The sequence below is a fragment of the Mesocricetus auratus genome, unplaced genomic scaffold, assembly GCF_017639785.1.
Source record: "Mesocricetus auratus isolate SY011 unplaced genomic scaffold, BCM_Maur_2.0 Super-Scaffold_100008, whole genome shotgun sequence".
NCBI classification, from domain to species: domain Eukaryota; kingdom Metazoa; phylum Chordata; class Mammalia; order Rodentia; family Cricetidae; genus Mesocricetus; species Mesocricetus auratus.
The window spans coordinates 28,083,183-28,091,640 of NW_024429192.1; the positions used below are offsets into that span (position 1 = coordinate 28,083,183).

An 8,458-nucleotide genomic window follows, 5' to 3' on the forward strand; every position below is an offset into this window, starting at 1 on the left:
TCTCTGATGCTGGAATTAAAGGCATGTGATCCCAGGTGCTGGGATCAAAAGCATGATCTTTGTTATTCTTCACTCTTGTGTAGGCTGTGGTGGTCTTGAAGTAACAGAGATACATCTATCTCTTAATCCTGAGTCCTGGGCTTGAGGCTGAGTTTAATTTCTCAAATCTTAGGCAAGCTTTAATAAATCTTAAATGATGTATTGCCCCATAAATCAAGCCAGAAAGGGGACTTTTGCAGAATGCAACAAAGTGAAATTGGGAAGGAAAGATTTGATCTATAGTTTTAACTTCTTCCCTGGAATGACTGTACATTCATGAGACTTTGTATTTATGTTCATATCAGTGAACAGATAGGAAGGGCAGTGAAAGAGTCAGGTAGCAAATTTTCAACTAGGAAAAGGAATTTTGAGGCATGATGAGGGAAGTACTGTGTATATGTCAATAAAGCACTGTTGGCCAATAGGGACGCAAGATAGGTGGGACTAGGAGTCCAGGAGGACTCTGGGTAGGAGAAACACAGGAAGTCAAGATGTAACCACCATGGGGTAGGAAGCCCGGAAATTTCTCCGGTAAGAGATATACTTAGATTAACAATTATGGGATAAATACTTAAGTCAGAGCTAGCCAGTAAGAAACAAGCAGGGCCAAAAGCCATAATTAATATAGCCTCCTGTGTGTTTATTTGGGACTGATGCGGCTCTGGAACCAGAATGGCTGGAAGGCTTCCCTTTACAGAGGCATATAAAATCATTTTAAGTTTTCTTTTACTCAGAAAATAATAAATCAACATAACCATTGTCAAACTATTCTGACGGTGTCTTAGGGTTTTTTTTTTTTTGCTGTGAAAAATGCTATGACCAAGGCAGCTCTTAATAACGAAAGCATTTAATTGATGTGATGGCTTACAGTTTTATATGTTTAGTCCATTATCATCCTAGTGGGGAAATGTTGTCTGGGAGCATTGTGGGATATGAGCAGGCATGGTACTGGAGAAGTAGCTGAGATTTCTACATCATGCAGGCAACAGGAAATGATCTGAGACATTGGGTGTGGCTTAAGCATACATGAGACCTCAAAGCCCACTCCCAAAAGTGACACCCTTCCTCAAACAAGGGCATGCCTACTACAACAAAGGTGCACCTTCAAGTAGTGCTACTCCCTTTAGGAGCCATTTTCTTTCAAACCACCACAGACTGCTAAAGGTAATGTCTGTAGCACAGAACAACAATGATTTCTTGAAATTCTGAGGCTAAGTGTTAGCAATCAGGGTACTGATCATCTTTATCTAGTTCTTGACCTGGTCCACTTCCTGGTGTTGTTATTACATAACACGATTTATACATACAGGAAAAGAGATTGCACCGTGTCATCTTATTTTCGTAATGGCACTATTCGCACAAATCTCATGACGAGTTCCACTCTCATGATCTCATCAAATCTGTTACCTCCTCAAGGACCTCAGCTCCATGACAGCATTGGTGATTGGGACCTCAAGGCATTTGGAATGTAGCAATGAATTAGAACATGCACACATATAACTAAAGTAGAAGTACCCTCAACTCTTACTGTAAATCATGAACTGGGAGCCTCTGTCTACATTTTATTCCATTCTAGTTATCTTTTAAATGCTGAGCCACTAAATTGATTTTATGTCTTGTTGATAGTTTAGAAACACAAAAGCACTGTCATAGAGTTTGATAAATTCAAATAATTGTACAGAAGTGTTCATTGTAATCCTCAATAGATCCCCTCCTCTTTTTAGCATATCTGATTACTGAAGAGCCAGTAGCTGCCAATGGAAATCATTCTCTCTCAGTGAAATTCATAATAGTTAGATATCAAATATACATTTATTACTACATAAGTTTTCTTGGTCCGGCAGGTCCCACCCCTCCACTTCTCTGCCTCAAAGAAACACAGATTCCCTATATTAATTATGAACCTGTTAGCCTTTGACTAGAGTTTTGTAGTCAGCAGAGACCTAGGCACCTGTGTCACTGACCACGCCCACTTTGGGCATGGCTACAAGTGTGTTTGTATGTGTGGAATAAAGGGCTGTGCAGAGAGGCACTCACACTCTTTTCAGGGTTCCAGTCACATCTGGGAAAGCCACTGAGACTAACTTGAGTTGCCAGTTTCTCTTATAAGTACCTTCCCACAGTAAATAGTCTCCTATACCCACATCAAGTGTACGATTTGTATTTCATTAACAGAGTTTCTACTGGCTAGCTCAGTCTTAAATATTAACCCATTTCTTATTAATCTAAGTATTTCCACGTCATCTTGGTTTACCGGGAATGCCAGGCCTGCAACTCCTTTGCCTGCAACATCTCCACAGAGAAGTGAAGAGAGCAACTTCATGTTTGTCCACTGCTTATATCTTGATTCTGCCCAGCTACATCACTTGCTGGGATCACATGACAACTCCTCTCTGCCTATACTTCCAAGAATCCTCCTTGTCTCCTATCCTATCATACTGCCTGGCCAATCAGTGTTTTATTCATCAACCGATAAGACAAATATATACAAAGAAGAATATTCCCCATCAATTTCTAGTTTATTTTTCTCCTTAAGACAAACTTTTCTTTAAATAATAGTGCATGCTATTAAACAGATAAATTATTCCTCGTATCCACCTGGATTTCACAGAATCAGTTGCAGCAGAAAGTGAAGTTTACACGAATTAAAACAGCAGTGTGTGACTTCCTGCAGGACCAAGTAAAAGAAAGAAGAGAGGATTTTAGACTTTAATCTTCCTAACACTACCCATCATTTGTTTTGCTAAAGTCCTACATTAAGAGAATATCAAAGAAGGGGACCTCCATACTCCATAGCAAGAACTGTATGCGATAATTGTACTTTTGGCACACCTTGAGCATAGGTTTCCCAGATGGTTATGCTTTAGCAAATTTCCAGCATCATATTAATACATATCATCTTAGCGGCAATATTCCACTTATAAGTTTCCCACATGATGTAATGCATTTTCTTGGATTTTTCTCAGGTATGCTTTGATATCATGGTATTTTTCATTATTTACAAAGTATTTTCAAAATGTTCTGGAGAGAGAAAGAGGAGAGAGAGAGAGAGAATCTTGGTGCTGTGTGCATGCAAGTGTGAGAGAACCTCTGGAGCACATTTTGACTGAGCATAGTAGCCACAATCAAAAATAACTAATTACATAGGCCCTGAAAAATTAAAGATTCTAAAGCAATGTAATTGTCCATTAAAAAGACTAATTGTGGTCATTTTATGATCTCTTCTTACTATTTATACCCAGTCACCATGTGCTGAGAAATGGATGGTGCATATCATTACGGATGTGATAAATGTGCTTTGTTATAAATTTTATTTGATCACAACTCTAAACTTTATTCATGTTTATATAGTTTCACACTTCACTACTCATTTAAATCTACTCAAAATTTTTTACTAGTTGCAAACTGTTCTACACATTGGAATTAATGGTTCACCTCATACCAAATGCAAGTCTAAGTGCCCCCAAGTTCTAAATACGTGTCATCCAAAATCTAAGTATGTGACCTATTGGGAATTTATTTAACATTCTCAGTTCTCAGATTTTCTAAATTAACACAGAAATAAGTAGGATACACCATTCTAAAAGAAAAGACAAAGAAATAGTGAAGAAGCTGTGTAAAATCTTCCTTTGCTAACACATTTCAAAGTAGGAACTAAGGTTAGGAAGATAACAAAATTAAAGATTAAAGACTAATGAAATACACATTATAAATAATTCAACTGAAAATGTTTCTTTGATTTGTCACAATTTAGTTCCCACAAAATCAAGTTTAGGTGTTATATAATCAAAATAAGCAGGATCTGTGAGCTGTTTAGCAGGTTTTGATCAAGTTTCATATAGATTCGTCTGGTGATAATTTCTTTCTTTAGGAATTTTCATAAGTTTTTGTTATAGGTCTTTCAGAATACCAAGTTTGCTTGAATTTTCAAACAGTGTATAATTTCCCTGCGCCTCAACTCTATAGCTTTCTTCATTGAATAAATAAAGTAACTAGAGTATTAATTATATCATAAAATAATTATGATAAGACTTCCTAACAATTAAAACATTAAGTAGGTTAAGAAAATATATGAACAATTTAAGGGTCAAGAATAAATAGAAAATAGGGTTTCTTGAAAAAATGATCCCAGCATTTAGGAGGCAGAAGCAGGCAGATTGCTAAGTTTGAGGCCAGGAGAGTCTACAAAGTGAGTTCCAGGGCAGCCAGGGCTACAAATAGAAACAAACAAACAATAAAAAATTAACAATTGGAATCAAATAAGAACATTTCATGCTTCAAGTGTTTGAGATGTAAATATAGGAAACTAGTGAGCATGCTGTTTTATGTTTATAGTGAGGAGAAAGTGTTGGAACAGCACCATTCTTTTTAAATGCCATTAATGTAAATTATTTCATTTACTTAGGGTCAAAACTGAATTATCTCTGCTTTCATGCCTAAGAGCTCAGAAAATACTTGGCAATGATGTTGAACAAGGTTAATTGTGTGTTTATTTGGTGATACTATTAAAATATTTGATATTCAAATATTGGTATCATATTGCTTTTCAAAATATTTTTTCCTGGAAATCCATCATATTTTCTCATTAGTAGAAGGAAGCAGCTCAGGATACCCCATACCTAGCTGAGTAGCTATTGGCAGTTGATGGCCAGTTATTACAGAAGAGATGGTGTGTAGTGGTATGTTTCCTGTGATTCAATGGATGTCTCTCAGCACCTGTGAACACAGAGATAACACTGATTTGGTGCAGTGAATTAAGTAGGTTTGTTTTGCTGGTTTCCATTTTTGAAAATCAGGGGAAGCTGAAAGAAGACTGTGGAAACATGTGGAAAGAGTTGATTGGGAATGTAGAGAGAAATAGATATGTTCTAAAGACATGGTACTCATTTAGGTTATCATCAAATAATACATTCTTAATAAGAAAGTCATAACTAAGTTAATGAAATTTTAGCAATACCCTTTCCTAACAAAATGCTTTATAGAATCTTTAACACTTGAATGTTGTAATAACTTTTTAGCACACAACATAATTTTTAGTTATTCAGAGAGTTTCAGTTTCTTGAGAAGCCTGACATGTATTTCTAAAGATGAATATATCAGAATGCTGCAAACTTTAATAATTATGAGAACTGCCATATCCTCTTTGATAGAGCCCTAGAGTGATTACATTAACTTATACATTCCTCGACAATGCTTATCACTAAGCTAAGCTCTAAATGAAAAGCCTGGAGAAAGGAGTACTTCTTCAGTAATTTGTCCATTTTGGTGAATCATATACTCCAAATTCATAGAAAATACGTAAAATATCCCATAACAATTAAAACAACCAACCCCTTTGAGAAAACAATAGATCCGTACATATATTATGAAGTTTCATTTTCATAATGTTGATAATTTTACTTAATCATTATTTTCTAGATTCAGTAAATGTGTTTTATGTGCTTGATAACCAAGAAAGTCTATTTCAACAAGTGTTTCATGTCCACTAGGTACTGATCAAGATATTAGACATTTTTAGCAGATAAAAATAAATTACCAACACATGTACCTTCTACAGGAAATATTTAATTTTCTAAGAAGCCAGAGCATACAATGTAACTATATTAAAATATATCACACAATTCGTTTAAATCAAATTAAGTATAAATATCTTCAAGGAAAAAAGAGGTTGTGGAATTCAAAGATTCATCAATAATAAGAGTTGATTTGCATGAGGTTGTATTGACCAGCCTTTATTGAATGGTTATGTTATTGGGATTAGAGGTTGGTGTTATCTGTCAAAAAACATCATGAGTTAAAATATTTCTTATAAATAATATTGTTACAGATCTCTGTTTTCTGAACAGTTCATAGAAAAAAAATTGTGTTGGGAATTACCCTGCCACAGTCTGAATGATATCAAAAATACATGAGGAGCTTTATCCTGAGTGACATGGCACATCAGAACGTATTAGTGGCTTTCAGAGTGACATAGGATTAGGGAAGGATATTGTAAAATAAGAAGCTATGCAAGTAGTCATTAGTCAAACATAGCTTTAGTAAGATGGAAATCAGACAGCAGGATGTACTGGACATTTTAACTTATAAATGGAAACCAAAATATTGATAAAGTACCAGACTAAATCACTGCGGAAGAGTATTTCATAACACTATAAGTAGTTTCCTCTGAAGACATGTTGCAGGAAATTGTATTTGCCACATATTTCAATTTGTTTTAGCTAATAATAGGAATCATTCTCATATACATGTTTAACTTCTTTTTTTGAGACTGCCAAATTCAGTCTGAAAATCTCAACAACTCATTTAAGAGCACCATACTTATAAAATGAAATTTTCATACTTGTAAGAGACATAAAATACTTCAGCCAAATGCTAGGATTATTAAGATTAATAGAATGAGAGCTAGAGTACTTATAAGAATCTTGGACTTCAACTGTCAAGATATGCTCAAGTTATTTGCTATGTAAATATTTACTTGAGAATTACAGTTTTAATTGTATAAAAAAAGAAAAACCATTCAGGAGAAAATCAAATGAGATACGATTAAATGACAGGGTATTATGTGACTAATATTTCATTAAATTACCATTGAGATGAAACATACTATTACTACCTCCTGCCTGGGCTTGTCATGTAAATCTCTAAGGTGTGGTTTTCTGTTTTCAGGTTATTCACAAAATAGTTTTATTACAGATGATATATGCTCACTTTCTCTACTTACTAACAATGACAAAATGTCTAAGCACAAACCGTAGCACATGTCTTTCTCTTGGGAATACACATGACTCTATCCTCAACCAACACAGTGCCAAGAAAACATGCCCACCTAATTAACCTATAATGCCTTTAAATTTAAAACTGACTTACTGCTTAGGCAGATGTTAACTAGAACAGGAATACTATAGAGAAGATTGCCCCTGCACTAAGATAACAGGCAAATTTGTGAAGTGTTACATAGTTTTATCAGTATCTAGCTATATATTCAGTCCTATAGAAGACACTAGAAGGAAAACTTCAATTTGAAGAAGTTAATAATACCCAAGAAAACACAAGGAATAAATAATATCAAGCTAGCAAATCAAAAAAGGGAAACACACACACACACACACACACACACACACACACACACAAAAAAAAACACCCCACTATAACATGATAGCAAGAACAAACAAACACTTCTCATTGAAAACTCTAATTATCACTGGTCTCAATTACAATAAAAAGACAAAATTAATGGAATGTATTTGAATATAGAATCCATCCTACAGCAACCAAAAAACACACCTTAATATCAGGGATAGACATTACGATCTCAGGGTAAATGGATGAAAAAATATTCCAATATAATGAACATAAGAACAAAGCTAGTGTAGACATTTTAATATCTGAAAAAATAGATTTCAGCAGAAGATCTAGGAAAGAACACTCCATACTCATAGATGGAAAATTCCAAGAAGAGAATATTGCATTTCTTAACATTAATGACCCAAACATGAGGGCAAACAAGTTCATAAAAGAGCAATACTTGAATCACAAATTGAGCTTCACATACTAATAGTGACATACTTCAATACTCCCCTCTCACCAATAGACATGTCATCTAGATGGAAAGTAAATAGAGAGGTGATGGAGCCAACTGATGTCATAAACCATACAATGGACCTAACAGATACTTACAAAAAATCACCCAAAATAAAAGAACACACATTTCTCTCAGCACATTTTGGAACATTCTCAAAAACTGACCACATACTCAGACACAAAGCAAGTATCAACAGATAGAAGAAAATTGAAATAATACCCTGAATCCTATCAGAAATCACTAATTAAAACTGGATATCATCAACAACAGAAAGCTTACAAATCCATGGGAACTGAATGAAAAATGGGTCAAGGCAAAAATTAAGAAAGAATTTAAAGATTTTCTTGAATTGCTTGAAAATTCATGTATTACATATCCAAACTGATGGCACCCAATGAAATCCATTTAAAGAGCTAAGTTTGTAACACTGAGTATCTACCTATAAAAAAAACCTAGGAAGAGATTTCATACTAGTAATTTTAAGACCACGCCTTGAATACTCTAGAACAAAAAGAAGATAGAACAGCCAAAGAAGAGTAGACAGGAAGAACAATCAAAATCGGGCTGAAATCATTAAAATGGAAACAAACACACAAAACAAAAACAATATGAAGAATCAATGAAGGAAAGAATTGTTTTTCTGAGAAGAATCAATAAGATTAAGAAACATTTATCTCCAAATTAAGTAAAAGGTAAAGAAAGAAGATTAAAATGAACAAAGTTAGGGATGAAAATGCAAACTGACATAATAACAGACAGTGAAGAAATCCAGAGAATCAGCAGACCATAGTTGAAGAACTCATATTCCAATAAGATCAGAAATTCTAAAAGAAGTAG

At 34.5% G+C, this 8,458-nt stretch overlaps 1 pseudogene; it reads left to right on the forward strand.

Moving 5' to 3' along the window:
• The first annotated feature begins 6,903 nt into the window (after positions 1-6,903).
• Positions 6,904-7,001, forward strand: LOC121142124 (annotated as a pseudogene).
• Positions 7,002-8,458: the final 1,457 nt, after the last annotated feature.